The sequence below is a fragment of the Idiotropiscis lumnitzeri genome, chromosome 3 (assembly GCF_059441095.1).
Source record: "Idiotropiscis lumnitzeri isolate Australia: NSW breed Sydney's pygmy pipehorse chromosome 3, RoL_Ilum_1.0, whole genome shotgun sequence".
NCBI lineage: Eukaryota > Metazoa > Chordata > Actinopteri > Syngnathiformes > Syngnathidae > Idiotropiscis > Idiotropiscis lumnitzeri.
Window position 1 is genome coordinate 26,609,595 of NC_142393.1, and position 12,947 is coordinate 26,622,541.

The following is a 12,947-nucleotide window of genomic DNA, read 5'->3' on the forward strand; positions in this document are numbered from 1 at the left end:
GTCTGGCGAAAATAAGAGAGCCCTAATCATCAGAATGAAAAGAATCAAAATCCAAAAAGGCTTTCCAGAAGGAGTGCAAGCTGTTTTAGAGTATGTAGATTTTTTTGATTCACTAAGAACATCCTCGGACATTTCGTAAAGAGAGAGAGAATATGAGTGATGTGATATGTACGCATGCCGAGGAAGCAGGAGAGTGGGAGTTGGTGTGTTTGTGGGCGTAGAACTGCATGTGGGGGTAGGCGGATGTCCCCGCTTTGGCTGCCATTTAGCGGGACAGCGTGAGGAGGACTGTCCGGTTACCAAAACATGACATCAGCCAGTTGGCAGAGGAGGTGTCAGAGCAGGTGCTGTATGGGAACGAGGGCTGAACGGAGACATACGGGGAGAGGGAGCGATCGGGGAAGGACAGGCTGAGGGTGGTGGGGTGGCCGTGGAAGTGTGGGACGGCAGAGCGGTGGGAGGTGCAAGAGGATGGGGCATAAGCCAAGATGAGAGTTCTATTAATAGCGCTTCATCACGGACCACTCTACCAAGTTCGGATCACGACTGGCATTATCCCTCTATTTCCCTTCATCAGCTCATGTCCAGAGGAAGAGAGGTGCCCATTTGAAGAACGGAAATGCAGTCTATTTTTAGACAGCCATTTTTCAGGTTTCACCTCTTTCTGCGAAAATTGAAAATGTAATAAAACTATCTAATGTTATATCCACTTGCAGTTTAATTTATCATATTTTTCTGCAACAGAAGGCAATTATCGACATTATAAACTTTTATAATGTACTGGACTCTTGTTCTTTTTGTTTCATAAATGAAAAAAACTCCTGACCTTAACCTGATCTGAGGTAGACCAACCAGAAGAGATTCTTTACTGTCCATTGCTAGAGGGGGATGTCATACAAACACATTGGCAAAAAAACAAAAAAAAAACAAACATCGTTCACCAGCTATCTGGTGGACATCAGCACTATTCAAACACACCAGTGCTGCTTCTCAAACAAAAAGTTGACAATTCAGCTTGCCCGGTCAAGTACAGTTTGAGTTACATCACACCTGAGGTCTACATTGTCCCTTAAAAACTAACCGTACGAGGACTCAATTCTGTTCTGTTCAACTCTGATCTATTTAAGTGTCTCTAAATGTCTTTTTCTAGCAGACAGGTGTAACCCCCGATTACTTAAAGATAGTGTTAGTTTGATATTTAATAAATTGGACCAGACTCTAGATTCTCGAAGGCTACAATAGTGATAATTGATAGGTGTGTGAATGAAATAGCTGGAGGCAGAAATGAGCAACAACAATAACTGTATTAACATGGAAAACAAAACAATTATTTACAAATTCACAGCCGGCATCATATACATAAAATAAATCACAAATCCCAAAAATTAGAAATAATAATCCCAAAGTCCTACTGAGCTCAGTAATATTTTGTTTAAGTCAGTCAATGTTCTTTCCGGTAGTCTTGGGGAAAAAAGTCTTGTCGTGGTGGTAATTAGGTGTGTTACCACGTGATGTTCACAAAGAAGTTGGTGAAGACTGTGGTTCCTTTATCGCAGATGTGGTTCTGGGCTCAGGCTCGCCATCTCCATCAAAGGAGAATCCATTCAGTTTCGGATCTTGGTTTAATGCCAAGACAAAAAACCCAGCCTGCATAACAATAATGAAATTATTGTATGCAGCTAATAAGTCTATTATCAGTTTCCAGTATCATCAGTCGCTATAGCTCTATAGTTTTCAATTATCATAAATACTGCATCTAAATATCACATTTATAACAGTTATTAATTTACATGCATGTTTTCCAAATTGTCATTGTAACACATGAAATGAACTCATGAGCTAACAATAAACACATTTCTCAATATGTCCAATTTCTCAATAACCATGTTTTATGGTTTACATATCAATCACTTCAATAAAGAAATAATTGTATAACAAACATAACTGAGTCAATTCAACATTTCACTTTTAACACATATTACATCAAAATGAGCAGTTATACATTTGTTTGTCAACATAAACCTTGCTTTAGAAAGACCTTAAAACAAGTAAAATCAACTCTTTCACTGTAAACAAGCAGTACATTTCTACTCGCGATTAGCATTAGCTTAATGTTAGCTTAGCGTTAGCCTCACATAAACGTTTTTACGACAGTCCATAGCAAGTGCATGGCGACTCACCAAGACGACGTTCAAGTACGAACACGGTCGATTTGTCACAGACCCTCAGTTCTCACTGGTATCCACACTTAAGATAAAACATTTCCCAATTAACATTTTATTATTGGTCACATTTATATCAACTTCACTAAGTATTTCACTCACCGAACGGCACATTAGCATTAGATATCGTCACGCAACCTTTCAGTTGGGCATCCAAGCGGAAAAGAACGATATACACAGCTAATCTCGAGATAGCGTCTCGAGAAGGCGGGACAACTTGACTTTGACGAATCAGAAAGTCATAATCAGATGAATGACACACCAAACAGGAAATCAAGTAGACGAGAGATATACACTTCCTCTTAACACAATAAATGTTTTTTCAAAATAAAATGGTGTTTTCTCTACTGGGTTACACCCTCCCCTGTAAAATACCATGCATGTCCCGATGCATGTTTCGCAAATATTGTTCATTTGGATTATTTAGGGAGTCGGTGAAAGCAGAAGTTAAACCGTGAAATAAAGACTTTACAACTGTCACTAGGGGATTCCCTAAATTAGGATAGTCTAATCTCATTGGCGGTCTTCTATCTCTCTCTGATCGCCTCAATGGTTGAGTGGTCACAGGATCATCATAGTCCAGTTTCTTGGATAAGTCAATAGTTTGTTCCTCAACTGAATCCTCAGGAGTACTTGCAGGTGATTTGGATTCCTCAGGTATGTCAGGAGTCAGAGGGGAATTTCCACTTTCAACTTCACTGTTGATAGCATCTGGAACATTTTCCAAAGGTTCATCCCCATCTCCATTTCCGTTATCCAGGTTCTCAGTTCCAATGTTTTCAGGAAAGTTTCTGTCCAATGTTGGTGTTGTATCCAAGGATTTTGTTGCATCTGGGGTTGTCGTATAGTCACGCACAGTGGTAAATCTGGCAATCTCCTGGCATTGGGAATCATCAATCCATGGAATCATAACATCGTTGTCAGGTTGATCAGATTCATCAGCATCAGGAATTTCTGTTGCAGTCGTTAGGCGGGTTTTTGGACGACTAACGGGTGTCGGTTCAGGTCGGTCTGCTGTGGCAACAGGAAGAAAACTGCACGGAAGCAAAAGGTCTCTGTGTAGGGTTCGTAAAGGACCTTGCTTCGACTCTGGTTTGACTGTGTAAACCGGTAAGTTCCCTGCTCGTTTCACAACAACATGAATGTCAGTTTCCCATTTATCTGCAAGCTTATGCTTGCCACGCAGTCGCACGTTTCTCACCAAAACCCTGTCCCCGATTTCAAGTTCAGAGACAGAGATTTTACGATCAAATCTGGCCTTGTTTTTATCTGCTACTTTTTGTGCATTTCTTGAAGCTATCTTGTAACTTTCTTCCAGCCGAGTCTTGAGACTTTGAATGTATTGTGAATGGGATATCTTCTGATCTTTGTTCAAGGGTAGTCCAAATGCAAGATCGACTGGCAATCTGGGTTTCCTACCAAACATCAATTCATATGGACTATATCCTGTCACATCATTGCGCGTGCAATTGTATGCGTGCACCAAGGGCATAACATACTCTTTCCAATGGGACTTTTGTTTGTCTTCAAGAGTTCCCAGCATACTGAGTAACGTTCGATTAAATCTTTCAACGGGATTACCCCGTGGATGGTATGGAGTAGTCCGTATCTTCTTTATGCCAGAAATTTCACACAATTCTTTGATAAGTTTTGCCTCAAAATCAGGACCCTGATCACTATGAAGACGTTCAGGTATGCCGTAGTGAACGATAAACTGGTCCCACAAGCACTTGGCGACGGTTTTGGACTTTTGATTTGGTGTGGGCACTGCAAGGGCAAATTTAGTAAAATGATCTGTCATCACAAGAATGTTACTTGTGTTACTGCTGTCCGGCTCTAGACTGAGGAAATCCATGCAAACCAACTCTAACGGTCGCATGGTGGCGATGTTGACCAAAGGAGCTGCTCTCTCAGGAGGACTCTTTCTACGGATACAGCGATCACATGTTTTTATTTTGTGCTCAACATCTGTTGCCATCCGAGGCCAATAGAATCGGCTTCTGATCAGATCAAGGGTTCTGTCAATACCCAAGTGGCCCATATCATTGTGTAAACTCTGAAGTGCAGATGATCTGAGTTCTTCAGGAAGAACAAGTTGATAAGTCACTTGGTCTCCATCTCGTCGTTTTCTGTATAACACGTCATCATGCAATTCCAATTTATTTAGTTCTCTGAGTAAGAGAGGAAGATCCGGTAATTCCCTCCGGGAGGTTGGAGGGGGTGTTTGACCAAATTCGATCTGCGCAATCACTTGACTGATCGTTGAGTCAGCTCTTTGTCGGTCTTTAATTTCAGAGGTGGACAAAGCAGGAAGTGTTGGCAGACCATGTAATTCTTCAGAACTGTAGGCGTCAGGGATTGCACTTGCTGAGATGGTAAATGTCTCCACAAGTGTGACATCACCGTAGTTATTGGGGTTCTTGGCTTTAATGAGATGGTTCTGACAAATTGCTTGCATAACTTCTGTATCAACAAGCTCTGACATGTCGTTGTCGGCTAAATGACGTTCGACAAACTGGCTCACTCGTTCTTGCTCTTTCCTTGACTGTGCATCATTGACAAGATCTCCATGAGGACGTCGGGAAAGTCCATCAGCATCACAATTCTGTTTGCCTGCTCTATACTGCAGTTTAAAGTTGTAGTTTGACAAAGCAGCAAGCCATCTGTATCCCGTTGCATCTAATTTAGCAGAGGTTAATATATATGTGAGTGGATTACTATCCGTCACCACAGTAAAGTTACCACCATACAAATAATCGTGAAACTTTTCTGTCACTGACCACTTGAGCGCTAAAAACTCTAACTTATGAGCTGGATAGCGTGCTTCACTTCTGGACAACCCTCGACTGGCAAATGCTATGGCCCGAAGCCGACCTTCCTGCTCTTGATAGAGTGCTGCTCCTAAGCCTGTCGTACTGGCGTCGGTATGAAGCAAATAAGGTAGCTTTGGGTCTGCAAAACCTAAGATCGGGGTTGTTGTTAGCTTTTCAATGATGGAATCAAAAGCTCTTTGACAGTCAGGTGTCCATCGGCTGGCAAATGGCAGTTTGGGATCATAATAGGTATGATTTGATTCTTTTTCTTTGGACTTTTTGCTGAATGGTGGGTATCCTCGTGTCAGGTCATTAAGTGGGCGCACTATAGATGAGTATCCCTTTATGAAACGTCTATAGTAGCCAGAAAATCCTAAAAAGGACCTCAACTCTTTGAGGTTTGTGGGTCTTGGCCAGGTTTTTAAGGCCTGAATCTTCTCGGGATCTGTTTCAACACCATTCTCTGAGATTACATGACCAAGGTAACGCACTGTTGTTTGGCAAAATTTGCATTTTTCGGATGATAATTTCAGTCCATACTCTTTCAGACGTTGAAGTACTCGCATGAGACGTCGTTCATGTTCCTCAAGAGTACTTGAAAAGATGATTAAATCATCCAAAAATACAAGTACTTCCTTCAAGTTCATGTCACCAACACAACGTTCCATTAATCGTTGAAAGGTGCTTGGTGCGTTGGTTACACCTTGGGGCATCCGGTTAAATTCCCAGAACCCAAGTGGAGTGACAAATGCGGTTTTCTCTTTGTCTGCTTCTTCAACTTCAATCTGGTAATAACCAGATTTGAGATCAAGGACTGTAAACCATTTGGATCCCGAAAGCGCTGAGAAGGTCTCCTCCAGGTTTGGAAGGGCATATGAGTCCTTAACTGTTTGCAAGTTAAGTTTGCGGAAGTCTATACATAGACGGACGTCATTGTTCCGCTTCCTCACCACGACAATCGGAGAGGAGTAGGGTGACTGTGACTCTCTTATCACACCGGCAGAAAGCAGTTCTTGAAGGTGTTTACGGACTGCTTCCAGATCTTGGGGGTGAATGGGGCGTGCACGATGCTTAAAGGGAGTTGGATCAAGAAGTTTGATGGAGTGTTTCACTTTACTAGTACACCCAAAATCAAGGTCATGGTGAGCAAATACCTCTGGAATATCAGAGAGTTGTTTGGTTATTCTCTCCTTCCAATTCTGGGGTATTGGGGAATCTCCAAAGTTGAAAGTCAGAGACGCCTCTTTGTTCATGGGTGGCTCTGTCGAATTTGTGACATTATGCTGCGAGACAACACAACGGAACGCTCCAAGCTCTCCGATCACGCAGGTAGATGGAATGGTCACATCTTGGTCTGTCTCGTTGGTGATCACAACAGGAACTTTGTATGGAGCTCGGGAAGAAAGAGTTATCAGACAACTCTTCACACAAAGGCCACCTGGTAGGGAAGATTGAGTTGGATGTTCAATTATAGCGCATGAATCAACTGATGTGCAGTGAACATTAGCAGATCCCTCCAGGACGACACAGCGACCAGCTGGGACAACAGCAGTTGTTTTTCCTGCCAGGGTGACAAACCCAATTTTGCCATCTTTGTGTTGTATGTGTCTGATTTCAAGAGTCTTCAGAAGTGCTCTGAACCCATAAGGAACAGGTAGGTGCTCAATAGTCTTGACGTCTAAATAAATCTCATAAAGAACATCAAGAACATTCATTCCAACTAACAATGGTGTCTGACTATTTGGGTGTATATCCGGAACAACTAGAGCTAACGTTGGTATATCAATCACTGTCCCTAAAATATCTTTTGGAAAGGTAACAGTCATTTCTATGTAACCTAAATAAGGTACAGGCTGTCCTGCAGCGCCCTCTACCTCTAAAAGGTCATAGAGTGGATAAAGGGTTTGTTCTGGAAGGTTCTGTTTGAAAAACGACTCTGTGACTGTGGTCACTTGTGATCCAGAATCAAGAAGACAGTTAACATTAACACCTGAAATGCTAACAGTAGCGGTACATTTTGAACCAACTAGGCCTTTTGGCAAGCTGCATTTTTGCTGCTTAGCCAAAGACTGTTTAAGGTTAGCGTTGTGCTTTTCTTTCGTGGGACGTGATTGTCTGGCAACAGTCTCCATTTGCCCCTCAACAGAGACTGTACTTAGTTTAAATGTGCAGTAGCAGCTGACGGGTTTTCAGCTTCCCACTTCCTTTGTTTTTCTTTAAAAATTTTCCGCTTCTCTGCCACTAAAGCGGCATTTGGTTCATTTTCACAGGTTGGCTTTATGTGGCCATCTTCACCACATTGGAAACAATACCACGGTTTAGGTGCTTTCGTTTGAGTATTGTTGGTTTGTCCAATGGGTTCTTTTGTATTCACTTTCAGTTTTAGTTTCTCTTGTTTCGGTTCGGGTACATTCTTTGCATTTCGAGATTTTCTTTTCTGTGTTTTGGCAGTTAGCTTCATCAGCTGACTCTGGATTTCTGCAACTTGGCTTGAAAGTTCTTTTGTAATTGAATTCAGAGTAGCAATGTTGCTATCATTTTCAGTGATGGGTTCGGCTATTTGCACATGAGAAGTCACCTTTTGCTTTGCACTTCCCAGATGCTGTCTCATTCGCATAGTTTTGGTAGCATGTTGATCTTCTTCGGTGCGCAACAAGAACAATAGGTCAGCAAACGTTGGGGGATTTGTTCTCTTTTGTTTTAACTGGAGGTCTATTAAAAGGGAATTATCCCAACAACCTCGACAAAACTGTGTGAGTAGCAGTCTTTCAAAATCATCGCTAGCGGCACCACCCCGTTTTACAGTGAGCGTCAAAGCTCCTTGTAGGCGTTGCAAATATGAGGATGGCTTCTCTCCAGTATCTTGATATGTGTCAAGAAACTTAGCGAATAGTTCTCCTCCATCTTGTACTGTTCCAAATGCTGAATCCAACAACTGGAGGTATTCAGCAGGTGAGCTGTTGAGGTTCAGGTGCTTTATGACATCAGCAGCAGGGGGTAGAAGACTCTCAATGATTTTCCGGGTCTGTTGCTGTTGCGACACTGATGGATCAGTCATGACTAGTTCTACACTAGAGCGCCAAGTATCATAATCTGGCTCATAATTAGGACAAGGATCCTTTCCTGAAAAAGCTCTAAGCTTCTGTGAGAATTGTGGCCCTGAAAAGTCATCTCTTTTTACTATGTGTTCAACTACAACACGTTGAACTTCTGGGGGATTTAAATCTTGTTCTGAAATTGTCGGCTTGCAAGGGGATCGGTTAGTAACGGTCTGGCGTGCACCTCCAATGTTACTCTCAACTACCGAGGGCTGTGGTTCTACTGACAGAGTTACAGGCGGATTGTCAGGTAAATAATTTTGTTCGTATGGTTCTGGAAGATCTCTAATTGAATCGTTTATCTGTGACATCATGTCTTTCAGGACTTCTGCATAGTCTCTACCACTCATCTTGGCAAGGTTTTGAATATCACTAAGATACGCTTTTGTTGTGTTTTTCCCAACATTTTGTGTATAAACACTCGCAAGAGACTGTATCTTCGAGCTAACCTCGCTGTCCGATACATGTATCAATGGCAAAGGATCAATAGAGTCGACAGCGGCTCCTGAGTTGTATTCCACAATTACGCTACCGCAATACTTGGAATTAACATCATCTACTTTTATGGCTCTTGCAATTGACCCATATTGTTTAAGGAATTCCACCACCTCATCACATTGCTCATCTCCAGCTATTCCAATGACAATCACTGAGTTTGGAATTTTAACAGATTGCTGTTCAATAATATCCATTTGGAAATATATTCGAGCTTATGTATTACGAGAAAATACTCCTGGCTGGCTCGCCAAAACTTACTGTAACCCCCGATTACTTAAAGATAGTGTTAGTTTGATATTTAATAAATTGGACCAGACTCTAGATTCTCGAAGGCTACAATAGTGATAATTGATAGGTGTGTGAATGAAATAGCTGGAGGCAGAAATGAGCAACAACAATAACTGTATTAACATGGAAAACAAAACAATTATTTACAAATTCACAGCCGGCATCATATACATAAAATAAATCACAAATCCCAAAAATTAGAAATAATAATCCCAAAGTCCTACTGAGCTCAGTAATATTTTGTTTAAGTCAGTCAATGTTCTTTCCGGTAGTCTTGGGGAAAAAAGTCTTGTCGTGGTGGTAATTAGGTGTGTTACCACGTGATGTTCACAAAGAAGTTGGTGAAGACTGTGGTTCCTTTATCGCAGATGTGGTTCTGGGCTCAGGCTCGCCATCTCCATCAAAGGAGAATCCATTCAGTTTCGGATCTTGGTTTAATGCCAAGACAAAAAAAACAGCCTGCATAACAATAATGAAATTATTGTATGCAGCTAATAAGTCTATTATCAGTTTCCAGTATCATCAGTCGCTATAGCTCTATAGTTTTCAATTATCATAAATACTGCATCTAAATATCACATTTATAACAGTTATTAATTTACATGCATGTTTTCCAAATTGTCATTGTAACACATGAAATGAACTCATGAGCTAACAATAAACACATTTCTCAATATGTCCAATTTCTCAATAACCATGTTTTATGGTTTACATATCAATCACTTCAATAAAGAAATAATTGTATAACAAACATAACTGAGTCAATTCAACATTTCACTTTTAACACATATTACATCAAAATGAGCAGTTATACATTTGTTTGTCAACATAAACCTTGCTTTAGAAAGACCTTAAAACAAGTAAAATCAACTCTTTCACTGTAAACAAGCAGTACATTTCTACTCGCGATTAGCATTAGCTTAATGTTAGCTTAGCGTTAGCCTCACATAAACGTTTTTACGACAGTCCATAGCAAGTGCATGGCGACTCACCAAGACGACGTTCAAGTACGAACACGGTCGATTTGTCACAGACCCTCAGTTCTCACTGGTATCCACACTTAAGATAAAACATTTCCCAATTAACATTTTATTATTGGTCACATTTATATCAACTTCACTAAGTATTTCACTCACCGAACGGCACATTAGCATTAGATATCGTCACGCAACCTTTCAGTTGGGCATCCAAGCGGAAAAGAACGATATACACAGCTAATCTCGAGATAGCGTCTCGAGAAGGCGGGACAACTTGACTTTGACGAATCAGAAAGTCATAATCAGATGAATGACACACCAAACAGGAAATCAAGTAGACGAGAGATATACACTTCCTCTTAACACAATAAATGTTTTTTCAAAATAAAATGGTGTTTTCTCTACTGGGTTACACAGGTATTTTCACTTTTTGATTTTAAGTTTGACTTATATAAAAGCGTGTGCAATACAGATTTTATCGCACATTCTAATTTATTGTTTTTATTTTTCAGAATAAAATTCCACTTGTTGCTGAACCTAACCTTTAAAATCTAAAAGTTCTATTATTGATATTATTTCATTAGTTTTAATATCAATACCTGACGTGCTAGAGAATGAACAATGTCAAATTCAGAATCACTCCAAAAATAAATAATCGAGAAAAGTTTGATCTCAGAGCATGATAGATGAACAAAGACTTATTTTTCATTTGAAAATGCAATTTGGCGTCAAATTAAGTTTGGATATTAATTTCCTGCAGAGCCCTAGCTGGTGATCTTTCACCCCACACTGGGTATAAAAGCACCCTGATTGGGAATCTCTTCATTGAGAGCATGATCAGATCTATCAGGTCTTAATGACTGCCCGTGTGTGTATAGAGTGGATTTTCACTCCCGAAACATCCCACTCCCACAGAAAAAAAAAAATCCCACCTTGTCCCGTTAAAAATGACTCCTTCTCCTGCACCGCTGAAGGTTAGCTACATTAAAAATAGCTGTTCATCTGTCCGACTTTTTTTTTTCCTACTGGATAATCCCGCTCCATTTTTCACTTTCTGTCCTCCCATCCCGTGGCAATCCCGCGGTATCCCCCCCCCCAAAAAAAATGTCACCCTCTAGTCTGCAATTGAAAAATATGCCGATCAAGCACACAATTGTGACACTCATACATTGCCATCTGCTTTCATAAACCATCTCTGTGTGTGCAAGCATCTTTAACTCAACTTGATTCAGGTCCTGCACGGCTGCAGCGGAATGGCATTGTGTCGACTTGTAATGTCTCAGGGCCACGTGTTCCAATATAAAGCTGGCTTTGTCTTCCACTTATCTGGCTGCGGCTCAGCCTGCGGAATTCTATTTCAACAGCCACTGCACAACTATCGGAACCGAAAGACACAATCTTGCTCTCTGTGTGAAGGCTTTTTGTCAACCACTCCACATAGACAAAATAATCATCTGAACTGGGCCAGATAAGTATATCTTAACACGTCCACACAGAGGCGTCGGCACAGCTTGAATTTCCAAAGTTTTTTTATTACTAAATGTGTACAAATATGTCATTCTAGAGCCGGAGTGGGCAAACTTTTGATTTGTGGGCCACAATGGGTTCTAAAATTTGACAGAGGGGCCGGACCAGCAGCACGTGGATGGAGTGTTTTGGTAACTTCATGGGAGAAAAAAAATACATATAGTATATCGAGAAAATATATGCTTTAATTTTAAATGAAAGTGAACAAACGCATTACAACAAAATATCTGACTATCTATCTTAGATTGTGCCTCCTAGTGGGGACACATCAGGATTACACGGAAAATAAAACGAACAAGGATTACTCATTTAATATTTTCAAGTTCGGCGGGCCTGATTAAAATGTTTAACGGGCCGCATGTGGCCCCCGGGCCGTAGTTTGCCTGTCTGTTCTAGAGCATGTGGATAAACAAATTGAGCCTAGTAAGAAAATGTCCTTGGATTTTTTATTTTTTTTTTCACGGTGAATCCCAGAGTCCACCCACACAGGCTAGCCCTGTGGAGACCTTCTGTTCTGCAACCCACGACACACTTGAATGAACACACAAACACACAAACAGTCACAAAGTGGAAAAATACAGAAAGACAATCCCAATGCAGACTCTCGCTTTCTTTAAGTTTGATACATATTCCAATTTGGTTGACTACATAATGCGCAGATGGTAAATTCAGTTAAGTACTGCCAATTTGAAATCACATGAAATATCAAGAATGATTCCAAAAAAATGAAAACTAGATTAAAGTAGTTTGTCACAAACTGTAAGTGCTAACATCTGCAGCTTTTATGCCTTTTCGAACTTGGACTTGATGTTTCATTCGATATACACTTAGTAAAATTAGGTGGGTGAGGGGCTGAGTTTCATTTGATTCAATTGTGTACACTGACACCAGCGAAAACAGTTGGGCCCGCTTGTTTTATGGAGCCAGCAGACAGAGGAGTGCATATGGACGCCTCACATTATGGCACATCGCACTATAATGTGGTGTGGTAATGGCCGTGAAACCACATGTCGCTGCGGATGGAGGAGAGACTCCAGAGAAGAGAAGCGGCCCGGAGCCAGCCGAGTGCGACAGTTCACCTTCAGCGGCTCTTTATCTTTGTTTCGTCCTGTCTCTTGGCGACATCTCACGTTGAACTCTTTCTCAGATTCACGTTCAGGCTGTTTGACTTTTTTTTCTTCTGTTGCTTTTTTTTTTTGCCAGTGTTCTCTACTTGGAAAGTTGCTACCTCTAAAGAATGTCCTGTACAGGCCAAGCCAATACTGTGGTTATTCTTTGAAAGAGTCTATTTTGTGCCACTTCATATAATCAAATGATGTTTAAGCCATTGTGGAGGCAGAACTTCTGTTTTTGTTCTTGATGTCATTATGTAACAAATTTTACGTGCTTTAATCTTTGTCGTTATTACCTTGCATGAATCAGCCTGTGAACAGCTTGGCTCATGCTCACTCACCATATTGGTTTGATGCTACCACTTTCAAGGTATAATGGGGAGCATGTTCATATTAGGATGTTGAAAAAGAC

At 40.9% G+C, this 12,947-nt stretch overlaps 2 long non-coding RNA genes across 2 annotated transcripts; both read right to left on the bottom strand.

The window, feature by feature from the left end:
• Positions 1 to 1,285: 1,285 nt before the first annotated feature.
• Positions 1,286 to 8,235, bottom strand: LOC148340646 (uncharacterized). The gene is made up of 2 exons (XR_015842565.1): positions 2,181 to 8,235; positions 1,286 to 1,647 (listed from the first exon to the last, which is right to left on the bottom strand). It is a non-coding gene; the product is annotated as an uncharacterized LOC148340646 (long non-coding RNA).
• Positions 8,236 to 9,016: 781 nt separating this feature from the next.
• LOC148340647 (uncharacterized) lies at positions 9,017 to 10,235 on the bottom strand. The gene is made up of 2 exons (XR_015842561.1): positions 10,056 to 10,235; positions 9,017 to 9,978 (listed from the first exon to the last, which is right to left on the bottom strand). It is a non-coding gene; the product is annotated as an uncharacterized LOC148340647 (long non-coding RNA).
• Positions 10,236 to 12,947: the final 2,712 nt, after the last annotated feature.